The sequence below is a fragment of the Dipodomys merriami genome, unplaced genomic scaffold (assembly GCF_024711535.1).
Source record: "Dipodomys merriami isolate MVZ:Mamm:240054 unplaced genomic scaffold, mDipMer1.0.p SCAF_124, whole genome shotgun sequence".
NCBI classification, from domain to species: domain Eukaryota; kingdom Metazoa; phylum Chordata; class Mammalia; order Rodentia; family Heteromyidae; genus Dipodomys; species Dipodomys merriami.
In genome coordinates this window covers 1,437,348-1,452,092 of record NW_027202538.1, presented here as the reverse complement: position 1 = coordinate 1,452,092, position 14,745 = coordinate 1,437,348, and the positions used below count along the sequence as shown (strand labels likewise).

General features: G+C 33.1%; 1 pseudogene; it reads right to left on the bottom strand.

Moving 5' to 3' along the window:
* Positions 1-6,719: 6,719 nt before the first annotated feature.
* On the bottom strand, positions 6,720-6,816 carry LOC138823873 (U6 spliceosomal RNA; annotated as a pseudogene).
* Between the last annotated feature and the right edge of the window lie 7,929 nt (positions 6,817-14,745).

The window sequence follows — 14,745 nt, the reverse complement described above, 5'->3', positions numbered from 1 at the left end:
AGGGGGTAGTGTGTTTTTGAGGACCTGAAAAACGTTGTGATGTAGATGAAGGAAGGGATGTGCTAATTCTGGAAAATTGGCTAGAGGATTGCTCCCAGAAAAACAGTGATGAATTTTCCCAAAAGGTTAGAGTAAAATCACTCTCACAATCATGTTCACTACTGCACTATTCACCGTAGAGAATTTATGGAAACAGCCCAGATGCACTTTAGCAGAGGGATGGTTGGAGAAAGTGTTGCACATATACACAATTGGATTGCACCCATCCATTATAAAGACTGTTACAGCATTTGCAAAGTAATGGATAGAACTAAATTATGTTAAATAAATGAAGTCACAGCCAGACACAAAAAGAACGTGTATTTAGAAGCCAGAATTTTATGCAAGTTAAAAAACAGTATTAATCAAAGCATGCTATTTGTAGAGGAGTATTTAACAGGTGTAATTTCTTATAAAATTGAACTTTTAATCCAACAAAATGAATACCTGGAGGCTACCACTTGGAAAATGTGAGGGAAAATCAAAGGGAAGAAATAAAGAGACTTATGGAAGTAGAGCGTGAAGCCATAATATTCAATGAAGATAGTATGAAACTAATAAAAACGAAAGTGGGTTGAGGTTTGGAAGGATGTGAGAAAGTTATGTAAAGATCCATTGTACTTATAAACTGATTCGTTGAATGGAAAACATTTTGTACACCTATTTAATAAAAATATAATTAAAAACAATGGAGACATCTGATCTTAAACCATGAGTCAATATGATACTTGCCTTCTCAGAAATTTTCTTTGCAGGTATTTTCCTCATAATGACAGAAAAGTGAACAACGCAATGTATATCAATACATCACTTTGCATATCCTAAATAGACAATATAAAAATCACAGTAAAAATATTAGAATATATCACATGATAAAATAAAAGGTAGAAAGTATCAAACTCTGATTGTTTTTCCAAGTACTTTACCTTTGGTATCTAATTTAATCCTCACAATAATCCCATAAAGTGAAACTATTTATATTTTTAATTCTAAGATGATGATATTTAAGTCTTCAGAGTTGGAATTATTAGTACAACATTCTACACACGGTAAGTGTTAGCCTGCGTTCCATTCCCACTATATGAACTAACCTCATTCTATTTTATAACTAAATACTAGCACTCAGTCTACTAATTCTAGGAAAATTCCCAAAATTATTGTGCACACTCTAATAATATTTCCTTTATCTTTGTTAGAAAATAGGTAACTTAGACAGACACCGGTGGCTCACGCCTATAATGCTAGCTACTCAGGAGGCTGAGATCTGAGGATTGTGGTTCAAAGCCAGCTTGGGCAGGACAGACTGTGAGACTCTTATCTCTAATAAACCACTAGTAAACTGGAAGTGGCACTGTGGTCCAAGTGGTAGAGCGCTCGCCTTGAGTGGAAGAGTGCAGGAACAGCACCCAAGCCCAGAGTTCAAGCCCCATGACCAACAACAACAAAAAAAGACAATATGTAACTGTAAGAAGAAAACTCCATTTATACCTCCCTAGTGAAAACTCAATTTATACCTCCCTAGTGAAAGGAACTGCTAAACTATAACATTCTTGATTTCTAGCTCAAAATAGTAGAAATCATATTTTATGCCTTCACTCAACACTGCACTGCCTGGGGACCCCATCTCTGGTTAACACAGTCTTACTGAAAGAATGACCTGCCCAATTCCTGATGGAAACAGACTGCAGGCCTTTTGGAGCAATCGTTTCCACATTGTAGCTCACCTAAATTTTTTTACCATTTGAAGTATTTTGATTGCTTTTTTTTGGGGGGGGGGTCCGGTCGTGGGGCCTGAACTCTAGACCTGGACACTGTCCCTCAGCTCTTCAGCTCAAAGCTAGTGCTCTACCACTTGAGCCATAGCACCACTTCCGGCTTTTTTCTTTTTGCTTATGTGGTGCTGAGGAATTGAACCCAGGGCCTCATGCATGCAAGGCAAACACTCTACCACTGAGCCACCTTCCCAGCCCTTTTGATTGCTTTTTATACCCACCATTTTGAGAGAAATGTACTACTTTAAAATGTTATTAAAGAAAGAATGATATAAAATCACATTTGACCCCAGATAAATATTTTACCTTTCATATACCCAAAAATGCAGTCTTACCTATCATTAATGTTAGGAACGAGAGGTTAAAAATCATTGACACCAAGACCTAATTATGAATTAAAGACTCTCCAACTTGTGAATACAATTGGTTTAAAAAGACATCAATACTACTGCATTTTTAAGTCCCTATGATAATGATAATGATTCGCTATGATAATCATAATGATAAACTATTAACACTTAAAAATAACTCATTTTCTTGGGAGTAGGACGAAAAGCACAAGGTTAATCCTAATTATTTTAAAAGACCTTTATTTAAAAGTTCACTCATAACTATAAAGATTCTAAAACTAACTGAAATAGAGAGGAAATAATTTAACTGCATCATCTACACTCAATGGACTATTAATAGAAAACAAAATTATACTAATAATTAGCTTACCCAATTCACTTACTTCTTTCATTCTATTCCATTTACTTTCGTAAAAACTGGGTTTTCATAAAATGAAGCATAAAAAAGCGTATATACCCACATACTTTTTCAGATCTTAACAATATTTCAGAAATTTTAGCTCTACAGTCAATGAACTGAAATAATACTAAAATATTCAAAGGATTTTCAGAAATTGCAAGACTTGCTCTGAGATGTTATGTATATTGGAACAGATATTCAAAAAGCCTTATTTGTTAAAGTTGCCGTAGTTTCTCCCACAAAAGAGCCATTAGTAAAGATACCTGTGCATGTACAAAACACCTTCAAATGCATCCACAATATGGAAATAACACTTGCTTTTTGTTTGTTCGTTTTTGAAACGAATATCTAACAAGCATATCCACAATACTTATTTTCAATGAATAAGATGGGATATTCAAACATAATATGGGTTGGATTATCTCTTAGTGAGAATAGATATAATATTGCAAAGAAAGTGATTTTCAACAGAAATCCGGAAAGAGTTTATCCAACTTGTGTTTCACAGGAATAATCAGAGAGTAATACCTGTTTGGTCAAGTCGGTCCAAATCACTCTATGAGTGTATCTTAAAAGTATAACCAATTTAAGAGGTCAAATACGTATTTTGTACTGACAATCATCTTATAGCAACAACTTACTAACTAATTATGTCTGTATCTTCTTACCTAAAATACAATAAGAGCTGAAAGCGGTCTCTTTTTCTAACTTAATATTGTAAATGCTTTGATTATGATGTTATTATTAGACAAATAATATGTACAAAGGCTGGTTCCACTGAAATGACATGACAGAACACTGATAAATAAAAACATTGCAACACAGTTAGCTTTTTTCAGCCTCACCCTGTCCACATTGGCAAGCAACATTGCAACAGCACACACACACATATACACATACACACATGTTCGCACATGTACACACACATATACACGCATGCTAAATTCAGGGTTTATTGTACAAAAAAGTCCACATAAAATATTAGTGATTGGGACAAATGATAATATGCCTTATTACAAAATAATACATAAACCATTACCACGCATGTTACATTTTACCTGCCTCTCCACATGTGACCACTTAATTTAGTTTTAATTAATTAATTACCTTATTAATTAATTTATTTGTTTGGTGCTACTACTAGGGCTTGAACTCAGGGCCTGGCTTTGTCCCAGAATTTATTTTTTATTTCAGTTTTCTCAAGGCTAGCATTTTACTGCTTGTACCACAGCTCCATTTCTAGGTTTTGCTGGTTACACTCAAATCAGAATTTAATGGACTGTTTTTTCTTGGTCTGCTTTCAAACCACAATGCTCAGATTTCATCTTTCTGATTAACTACTACTAAAGACATAAGCCATCAGTGTGGCTTCTACTTTTTCCTATATAGTTATCTAATGCACATACTTAGATGCTAATTTTAAAATGAGAGTAGAGAAGCAAGATGTACAGTGATGATACTGTCCTGTCAGAAATTCAAGTTAGTAATGTAAATTTATTCTTAAAACACAAAAAATACCATGATATAGTGTAAGAGAACTCACTATTGAACATAGGAGCCTTAAGAGCTTTCTAATAGATCCATTATTTATTGGTACCCAACATTAGAAAAATGTATGCGGCATTGGTAAAATAGAAGTCCTTTGCATGACTACATATATTCCTTGTTTTTATAAGACACTTGCTTTCATCTAAAAAGTAGGCCTGTCTATTGTCTTCATGTGATTTTGATGATTGAAAGTGCTTAGTGAGAAGGTCAAAATGTATTAGTAGTCCTTCATTATCAATTCTCATTTTCTTCTTGGAGAATATAATAATCAAATCAATAGTTCAGAATCGGCAAGCAATACTTCAGAATCATGCTTCCAGTGCAAGTGGATCACCAGTAAGAAATCCTCAATACCAATTTCCACAAAGTTTTGTCACAGATACAATCTCCCTGCCTTCTCTAGCTGCTTTACTACCCTCTTATTCCTTCATTGTACAAGAAAAGTATGATTCAACTGATTTCAGTCAGATCTGTTACTAGAACTATCAAGGATTTATTTTACTGTCTGTAGTTTGGTAAAATTATGTCTCTTTATGTAGGCTACTAAAAATGTATTTACTAACTTCAAGTAAATACATAAATTCGATTTCCATCTCTTTTAAAAAATAAAATTTTGTTTGCTCTACAAATTGATCAGAGGCATGGATTATGTGGCTAGCTACGTCATTACACATCTTTCTCTTTCTTTCTCTCTCCCTTTCATGGTTCTCATATATAACACGATTGCTCCATAATTATCCTAATTTATTTTGCTTTTATATTTTTTGTTGTATCATTTCACTTTTTGCTCTGCCATTTCCCAAATCATTTATATGGATGGCATTATTTCCTAGTTTCTCATGCCTAGAATAAGCTGCACATGGAGACATCACTGGTCCTCATTTTCAGTGTGTACATTTGAATATGGAGGAATATCTTTCCTCTGCTCTCCATCAATTCCATACTCTCCAGTTAGAATAATTTCGAATAGTAAAATTGGAAAAAGAGAAAATAAATCATGGTGAATAAACAGTTGCAGAAAATTCACCAGATATTTCTGACCAGTTCAACCAATGTGAACTATTAGGGAAATACATGGACACCTCATTCCCACTGGCACTCAAAGTTTCTGGTTAGGCAATTCTTAGGAATATGAAGAACAAGATGAAAAAATAAGGAATGATATCAATTGCAAGAAAAAAAATGGAGAAGGATCCAAGCAAATTTCTTCATTGGGCTGCCAAAAATATTCGGCTTACTACAGTGCGGAGACTTCTTTCCCACAAGGCCACTCATGTGAATAGTAGGGATGACGATGAGTATACCCCTCTTCATTAAGAAGCGTACAGTGGACAATTAGACATTGTCAGTGAGTTGGTGTCTCAAGCGGCACATGTAATAACTGTAGATGACTGGACACCCCTGCACAGTGCATATACGTGGAATAATACCAGAATGACTTCTTTATTACTTCATCATGATGCAGATACCAATGCCCAACTAAAGGCCTCTTGTCCCCCTTACATATTGCTGGTGAGAATTGAGCTAGCAAAGATACGCTGAATCTCCTTCTGTTGAACCATTATATAAAACCAGGCCTGGAGAACAACATAGAAAAAATTGCATTTGATATTGCCAAAAGGATAAGTATGTATCACTACCTCTATGAAGTTGTGGAAGGCTGTACAAATTGTTCACCTATGTCCTAATGGTCGGGTTAAGTTTCTTAAATTTCAAAAATGCAAGTCGATCTTTTGTGTCCCTACAAAATATTTTCACAATCCAAATAAGAGCAATATATTTTATTTTGGTCTGTCATGGGGCTTGAACTCTGGGCCTGGGAGCTATCTCTGTGCTCTTCAGCTCAAGGTGAGCGCTCTACTACTTGAGCCTCAGCTCCACTTCCAGTTTTCTAGTGGTTTATTGGAGATAAAAGTACCACAGACTTTCCTTCCCAGGCTGCCTAGGAACCATGATCCTCAGATCTCAGCCTCTTGTGTAGCTAGCATTATAGGCATAAGCCACATGTGCCGGCAACACCAATATTTTACTGTAAAAATTCATGGATTCTGCGGAATTCTTCCAAGTGAATTTCCTGCATTGGATGTCAAAATGTATTTAATAGTTTTTGTATACATGTATAATGATTTCTCCAGAGTTTGTGATTTTTTAATCAGAAACAATTTTAACTTACCTGTTGAAATGAGTAGTACAGAAACTAAAATATTTCTGGTGCTTGTCTGAAAAAGTATATTTTAAAATATTCTATATTCTATGTTTGCATAATGTTCATAATTTATTTTATTTTCTCCTAGATATACTTTGAATTCTACATTATTTTATAATATTTAGGTTCATTAATGTGTCCTTTCTGATTGCATTCCATATAGAAACAGTTTGATTCTTTTTTTTCTAGGTCTTAATATTATTTTTCTTTGGGATAAAATGACAATGTTGTCTAATTTGAAAAGTTTTGTAAAGTTTATGCTTTGTAAACGCCTTTCTGAGGTGAATATTTAATACACTGATGTCAACCTAAATTTAATTATATGAATTACGTGTATTGTTACAGTTGTAATTTTATAATCAACTTTTTAATAACTGTTTTTCATTTCTTGCATCTGAAGAATGAAACATATGGAATACTTCTCAAATTTTCATATTATCCTTGTGCAAGTGCCATGTTAATCTCTGCATTGTAATTTGAGTATTCATGCTGCTGAAGCATGTAGTATCCTCTAAATTTAAGTAGTTAATGATGCAATCTTTATACAAGCCTATATAGGCTTGGGTGCCTACTTGTAACAAGGAAACAGTAATGTTCCTAACAATGCTATCGATCTTATTTCCCTAAAATTCTGTGAATAGTAGAAATAATTATATTGATCAATCGATTGCTCACATTTGCAAATTTTTTGTCAATGACTATCTTAAGTCTTTTTATTTGGAATTTGATCATACTCTCAATTATTTATAGATAGGTCCAAAGGTGATGGCTTTTTCAAGTACTTATTTATCCAACTGTGTTAGCTATGTGGACCTAATGGATTCAAAGTAAGCGTTGCTTAAGAGCTACTTCTAAACTTCTTCAGCTGATATTTTCCCAAATGAGGTGTTACTGGCACAAATGTCTACCTGAGCCTTTACCCTTCTTCCATGTGGGAACAGACCAACCAGAAAATCATACCCTGACAGCATAGATTGTCTTACTAGAACAAAACTAATCTTGGTTACAAGGGATCATAGAGAGATGAACAGTTCAAACAGAACTGTTCAGACTAGAAGGTATTTTATCAAAATATAATTGTTTAATATACCTTCCATTTCAAAAGTAGCTAAAGCCAAGAAGGTGAAAAAATTGTTCTTATGCATGATTACTTAATGTCCTGGCCTGTCTACCATCCAACCAGGCAGGAACTTACACTACTGCCTTTTTATCACCAAATATTTTCATAGTTGCAAGAGAAGTCCATATGTTTCTCCTTGTTATTAGGCATTAAATTGATACTGTTTTAATCACAGTGTTTCCTCTTGCCTCCATGCTGTAAATCTACAAACGATAAAGCTTTAGGTCTAACTTTATCAAACACTAAGGTAGAAATAATGGAATAATACTTTAAAACAGAGTTGCCTTTGATACAGTAACTACAACAGAACAATGCAAACCTGTGCCTTTTAATTATATTATATATAATTATGTATTTTATATTTATATGTGCTGATTTTATATTTCACACAGTAAAACTTACTAGAATTAGTTGATATTTTGGCAAATAAATTGATATTTATTTATTCTAGTAAATAGAATTGGAATATAAATAATTAGGTTTAAAATATATATTAGAATATAAAAAGTATCAATGCAATGTCTTTAGTATAAACTTGTGATACATTTTAACTTTTCTTGGTCTTCTGAATCCACATGGTAAAAAAAAAATGTTTCCCTCTAATCTATAATGCATTTTACTCTGCTGCTCTGTTTATTGTTTTAACTCTCTTGTCCCAAACTGTTTTTCTCCATATTTTGGAAGCATTCCTATTGATTATACCCAAATTTTGCTAAGATGTCTAAAAAAACATTATTCTTCTGCAGTCCCCATGGATCCTAGGATCCCAGGTCCCAGTTATCTGCATCATCAAATAACAGGGGCAAGACTTCTCACCAAGGCCCATGCAACATGTCAGCACATAGTAATTGAAGACCAATCTCAATTTCTCATTTCCTATATTTCAGGGCCCCAATTCCTTGAGATGCAGGAATTAGCAGTAAGCAATTGTGGAATGCAAGGCAACTTAAAATGAAGAATGAAATAAAATTTGAGAGAAAGTACAGTAATTAAAACATGCAACTTATAGATGACCAGCCCATATGAGTGAACAAGTTCACAAAGTGTCAAAAGATTATTTTTAATACCCCTCCCCTATGATTAATGAAAGATTTTATTCCAACATAAGTGGGCCAAAAAATAGTTCCTTGAAGGATAGATCCATAATTGGTCTACCAAAGCCCGGAAAACTTGACTTAGAAGTCAAATGTAATTCAGAAAAATATTTGAAGCACTAAGGGGTGCTTCAAAACACTGGGACTTCAGTACAACATGGTTCTGTGGTATAAAAATGTCACTCTCAAACCAATGATAATCTACATTTAATCTTCTGAAAGTGTATTCCTTTTCAAATAAACTTTTTAAAATCACATTCGTCAAAATGACATTTTACAAGTTGATGATACTTAGTGACATTACAAGTTTTTTAAGTGTAGGGAGCAAGTTACAATAGAGTTGAATTATTTACACAGCACTAATGCCAAACACGTTCAACCATTCATTAAAGTGTAGAAATAGTACCACCCACAATTTGTGTTTTTCAGTAAGGGCCTTCCAGAAATGTGTTAAATAGGTTAGCCTCCTAAATTTCAAACCCAAACGTGAGCTAATAAATTTCATCATTTAATAAGGTACACTTTAAAAAGTCACAAATAGTTGCCTTATCATATGTTATTTTATGTTTTCCTTCTGTCTAATATAGTAAGAAATATGACTTTAAGTCTTGAATATGGGTATTCATCAGAGATATGACAAACATAATATCTGTCTTCTATTTTTATCATATTCCTCTTTTGGAATAAATTTTAATTTTCTTCTTTTTCCAAAACTTATAGGCAGTAGAAAATATTATTCCATGTAAAATAAAAGAATCACACCATTGTACAAAGCCATTTATAAAAATTCGTAGTTAGGAATACATTCTAAGCCATTTTTTTAACTTTCTTTTTGTCTAAAGATTAATCTTCCAAATGGATGAGAATAAAGTCTTGTTTAGGTGCTTCACCTCCCCAGTCTCCAGCAAATTGTTGCTGCAGATGAATCAATTATGGAAATATAAGCTGACATCAGTTCAAGAATATGCAGGATTGAAAGTCCATGGAATGCATATAAACCATTCAAAGTATTAATAGACAGTTTAACACAATGACTATCAGGAAGTTGAAACCAGAGAAGAATTATAGTAAAGACATAGAATGAATGAAAAATGAACAAGGGGCAAGTACAGCTAGAATATTCAATGTACACACATGATAAAGGAAGTGGAAAATTGGAAATAAATCTTGGAGAATGGGTTGGTTGAGAATGATGGAAGGAGTGACTCAGATCTAGGAGCGTTGGACAATTAGATGGATATATTTAATTGTAAAACAATTGCACAACCTTTTAAAATTCAGTTAAAAAACACAAGAAACAAAAAACAGAAAAATCACAACCAAACAGCAATCTCCAGAGAGTATGAATATGACCTCTCAAAATTTTAATCAATTAATGAAGGGCAGTCTTGGGAAAAGCAAACAAAACTGTTCAAAGAGAGAAGTTTGGGATAGGGGAGAATTTTCAACAGAATTAAATAGATTGTCTAAGGTTATAAATCACCTACATCTGCTGCAAATAGTATCTTTCTTCTACGAGTTTTCTGTCTGAACTGGATAATCCAGTTCTGAGACACATTTGGTAGCTTGTGAGGTTAGTGTGGAAGAAACAAGATCATGAACCCATTACTCCGCTGGAGAGAAAACAATACTCTATATTTTCTCTAATATCTCTTCACTACTCTTTCTTCATACTTTTAAGTCAATTGATTTTGAATTATATTTTTCCTTCTTTCTTCTGGCAAAGTAATTCATTAAATATTATTTGCCATTTTCTTCTTTCATGCTGTTTAATTGGCCATTGATATTTAATGAGTCCATTAAATATCCCTCTTGCATTTGGTTGCCATGAAACAACATTTATGTTAATGAGGAGAAATCTAATGTAAAACTTTGTCTCCAGAATACAGCCCTAGAAGCTGTGATCACAAATATTCAGCTATTTTTTTTCTTTTACCTTAAAAGACTTCTTGTGTCTAAAGTGCCCACAAAAATAAGTACTCCATCACTTGTTGGTTCAATCAGAATTGTCTAAGCTCAAAAATATATTTTCCTAACAAGATGCTTATAGGAAACAAAAAACACTGCACTTTTATCTTCTCTCTTAAGATTCTCCTTAGATACCATATCAGGAACAGTGAAGTTATTCTAGGCAAAATTATTTCAATAGATTATTTTTCTCTTGGTCTTGAATTTGTTCACCAAGATGTCTGGAGGACAATAGAGTTAAATGACCCATACCTTGGAAGACAGTGTCTGTTACAAAAGGACAATGCTTTTATGTCCTATTTCTATGTCCTCCTTTTAGCTCTTGCCGGAGTTCCAATTAATCACAGCTTCTTGGCTTCATGTCTAGTGAAGCTGAAGGACTATATGGGCTCCACCACTGTTAAATCTTCATTATTTCTCTTTTAAAACTCTTTAAATTGCCTCATTTGGACGTGGAATTTATTTTCATGTCTTCATTCAATCAGTTCTGCATTGTAGTGAGCCAAATAGGCTCTGTAAACTCACTTTAGGGAGTAAAAATACTAACACAATTTATATCAAAAAGTTTTGGCCTCCCTTCACTGCTGAATACAATATGCTTAGCTAAGTCTTCTAACAAAACTTTTTTTATTAACTTTTCCATTTGCTCAATTCTTTTCTGAACTTTTTGGCATATGTAATAACAGAAGTATTCACTATCTCATATTAATAAGGATATTACTTTTGTGAGCCATTTAGAAATGTGAAATCATTGGTTTGAAGTATCCAATCAGATTTTTTTCTGTGTTTCATTGCTTCACATCCAAAGACATTGTGGAAAGTGTTATAAACAAAAATGTGTAATCCCAACACCTTCTTTCATTGTGAAGGGCACTTTCTCCCTAAATTGTTTGACTCAAATTATCTTTTTCAGAGAATTGCTCTTTGGTAATTAAAGGTAAATTCACAAATTTTGATGCCTTATTTTTTAAGAACTTTGAATTTAAATTCCAATACAACCTTGTGTCAAACAGTGAAAATATATTTCCTGGGTAAGGATAATTCCAAGGGACCCTACAGGATTTACAGGTTTGTTTGTTTAGTGTGAAAAAGAGCCATCTTCATCCACATTGTTCCCTCTCTACTAAGTCTCATTGGATTTCTTTGCATGAAAACTATTCTTCCAGGCAATTTAAATTTTTGTAATAGGCTAAGTTGTTAAAATTTTGAACAATTAAAATTTACCTGTCATAACTTTAAAACTCTTGAAAATCCTTTATCAGAACCGTGAATTCACCAATCCTAATTCCACCATTACCATCAAAAAGTTAACATGTTATTTTCATGATATATTATCCATGCAGCTATTATATTCCAGTGGCTTTGTTATGCATATATATAACCATATTAGCTGATGCTAAGCAAAATTAATTCCAAGATATGGAACCAGATTTTTTCATTTGTGGTTGTTGTTTTTGATGAACTATGTGATTTCTGTTTTCTTTGGGTTTTCCCCCTATGGTTTATCCTTCCGGTATATCATTTTGTATTGTATAAACATTTACCTTAATTAGCGAAGGGAAGAGGAAAAGCATAATGGTGAGACAAAGGACAAAAGGCAAACCAATGCAATAGCAATACTCACAAGACAATATATTGGAAATGTACATTACAACTTGTGAGGGATGAAGGGATGAAGGAAAACTATGAGAAAATGAGAGAAGGTTAACAAATTTGAAAAGTTATGATTTAATACCTTACAATTACTGTAACCCCACTGTACATCACTTTGATAATAAAATTGAAAAATAAGCTGCATAAAATATAATTTCACTGTATTGGCACAGGAAATAATATTCTTTATGTAGTAATATTTTAAAAATCAATACTATTTGGCATCTAATTTGAATTAATTACCCCTTATTTATCAGAGGGTGATCAACTTGAATGTTATCCAACTAGACAATATTTTCACAATATACTTGCCAAAATTTTCAAAAAAGAATAAATTTAGTACTTTCTCATTCTAAAACAGAAAACTGTTTAATGCTATGGAAACCCATAACTTTTAAAAGTAAGTAAGTTGTTAAGAGGACAGAATATATGTGTTCTTCAAAATTCCTATGACTAATAACTACTCATTTTTAAATTCTTAACATTTCTGAGAGATTCCAAACAGTACCTGTTTGCATGTTATATAATTCTGCAATAGCTGTAGTTTCCAATGGGGTGTTACAGACTGAGAAGTCAACAGAAAAATAGCCACATTCTGGTAGAGGATAAAACTATGAAGCATATGTAATAATTAATTCTTCAAGAGTAAGCTATTGTTTATCAGATTAAGCTATTATTTCTATGACCATCAATCCCAAGATTTATGCCATAAAGTCATCCTAGCCCAACAGTTTCCAACTTTTAAGGGGCACCTTAAAATTCCTTAATTCACATCATGAATACCTTATCTCTATTTTGAAAAAATACTACACCTCTGCTAATGTGACGCCCTCCTTATTCTGAAAAGAACACTACAATACATTGAGCTGCATCATTTTTCCTCCGCTAGTATTCTTGAGATCAGAACACTTGCAAATATTTTTTATATTTATACTTTTTTAACTATCATAGATATTCAGGATGCTAAGATAAAAAAAAATATGTTTCAAAGCCCACCCAGGCAGGAAGATTTCTTAGAATCTTATCTCCAAAAAAATTCTCCACAAAAGCCAGACTCAAGTGGCACTGAGGTTGAAGTGGTAGGGCACGAGACTTGAGCATCAACAGGCTCAGAGACACTGTCCAGGCCAAGAGTTCAAGCTCTAGGATGAACCAATAAAACAAAAACAAAATTGAAAACAAACCCCAAACCTAGCATTTTTCTCCATGTATACAGAGGCACGTAAATAAGGAAATGACTTCCTGTGTTACATATAGGTAGAAGAAAGAAGATGTCACACAATTACTCTCTTCATACCATATTAAACCAAATCCTTTAAAAATTGGTTTTTCTAAATGTATAAATTAATGTCATCCATTTTTTGGCAACTCTGTCTAGATTATTCACATTAACATAGTGTACATGAACTGTGGGAATTATCTATTAACTATGTTCTAATTATAACTCTCTTGAAAGAATATCTAGACAAATAGAATGCCAGAATCATTTGTGAATTTTTCAATTAATCCCTCTACTTAAAAATAATTTTGTAGTATACTATAGAATATGAAATTACAAACAAAACCAAAAAATATATTTTAAATCTAAATTCTAATTTAACAAGGTCTACAAAGTCCTACATTAGATGAACTTTGCTATTTCTCCAGATTTAAGCTTTTGTAATACTTCAACATTAATTTGGAATCCAACAGAATGAGGCTTACTTACTTTTGCAAATTTTTGGATGGGAATCATGAGCTATTTTTCATCTAGGAATGTTCTGTAATGATGAGAGCATTTAAAACACAAGTGAGGATATATATGAGTTGCATTCAATAGGAAACTTGACTTCTCAAATCATAATGACAAAATTAGCCCAAACTTCCAACTGTGTATTCCATTTTTGTTGTTTGGTTTGTTTTACTGAGACAAAATTATTCTACCTGGTCCAGGGAAGGTATCGTTATGTAATTCCACTCTCTATTCTCCTGTTTGAGTGCTATAATTCCAAGCTTGTAGCACTTTGCCCTGCCATAGTTTGTTTATTTAATCTAGAAACAGACTAGCAATTCTGAACTTCTCCTATGATCTTATCCACTAGACTGAATGCTCAGACTGTTTATGTACTATTTTCAAAGATGTTTTAACATTTGACACAGGATATGAACATTTTCAGATGCACCTGCAGGGTTCCCTGACTCATTCTACCATGGATCTTATAATAATAATGATTACTTAACTCTCTTACTATCTCTGTCCCTACCTATGTAATATTCTCAAATTCTGGGGGAAAGATCACTTGAAGGCTTTCTAATATTTAAAATTATCATTTGATTCTAATCTTACTCAGGACTTATTTTCTATTGTTTTCTAACTTTTCTACATATTCTAAGAGTTGTTTCATTTGTGTCTTTTTGTGTGCACCTATAAGTGCCTCTGTGTGTATGTGTATGTTCGAATGTATGTATGCAAAAACCTAAAGCTCTTATTCAGCAATGTTGCTCTTGACTGGTATTCCAGCTTTTGGCTGATTAATTATAGGTAGTGTCTCAAAGCCTATGCTGTCCAAGCTAAATGCAAATTGAACTTCCCAGACTCCTTTACATTCTTAGGTT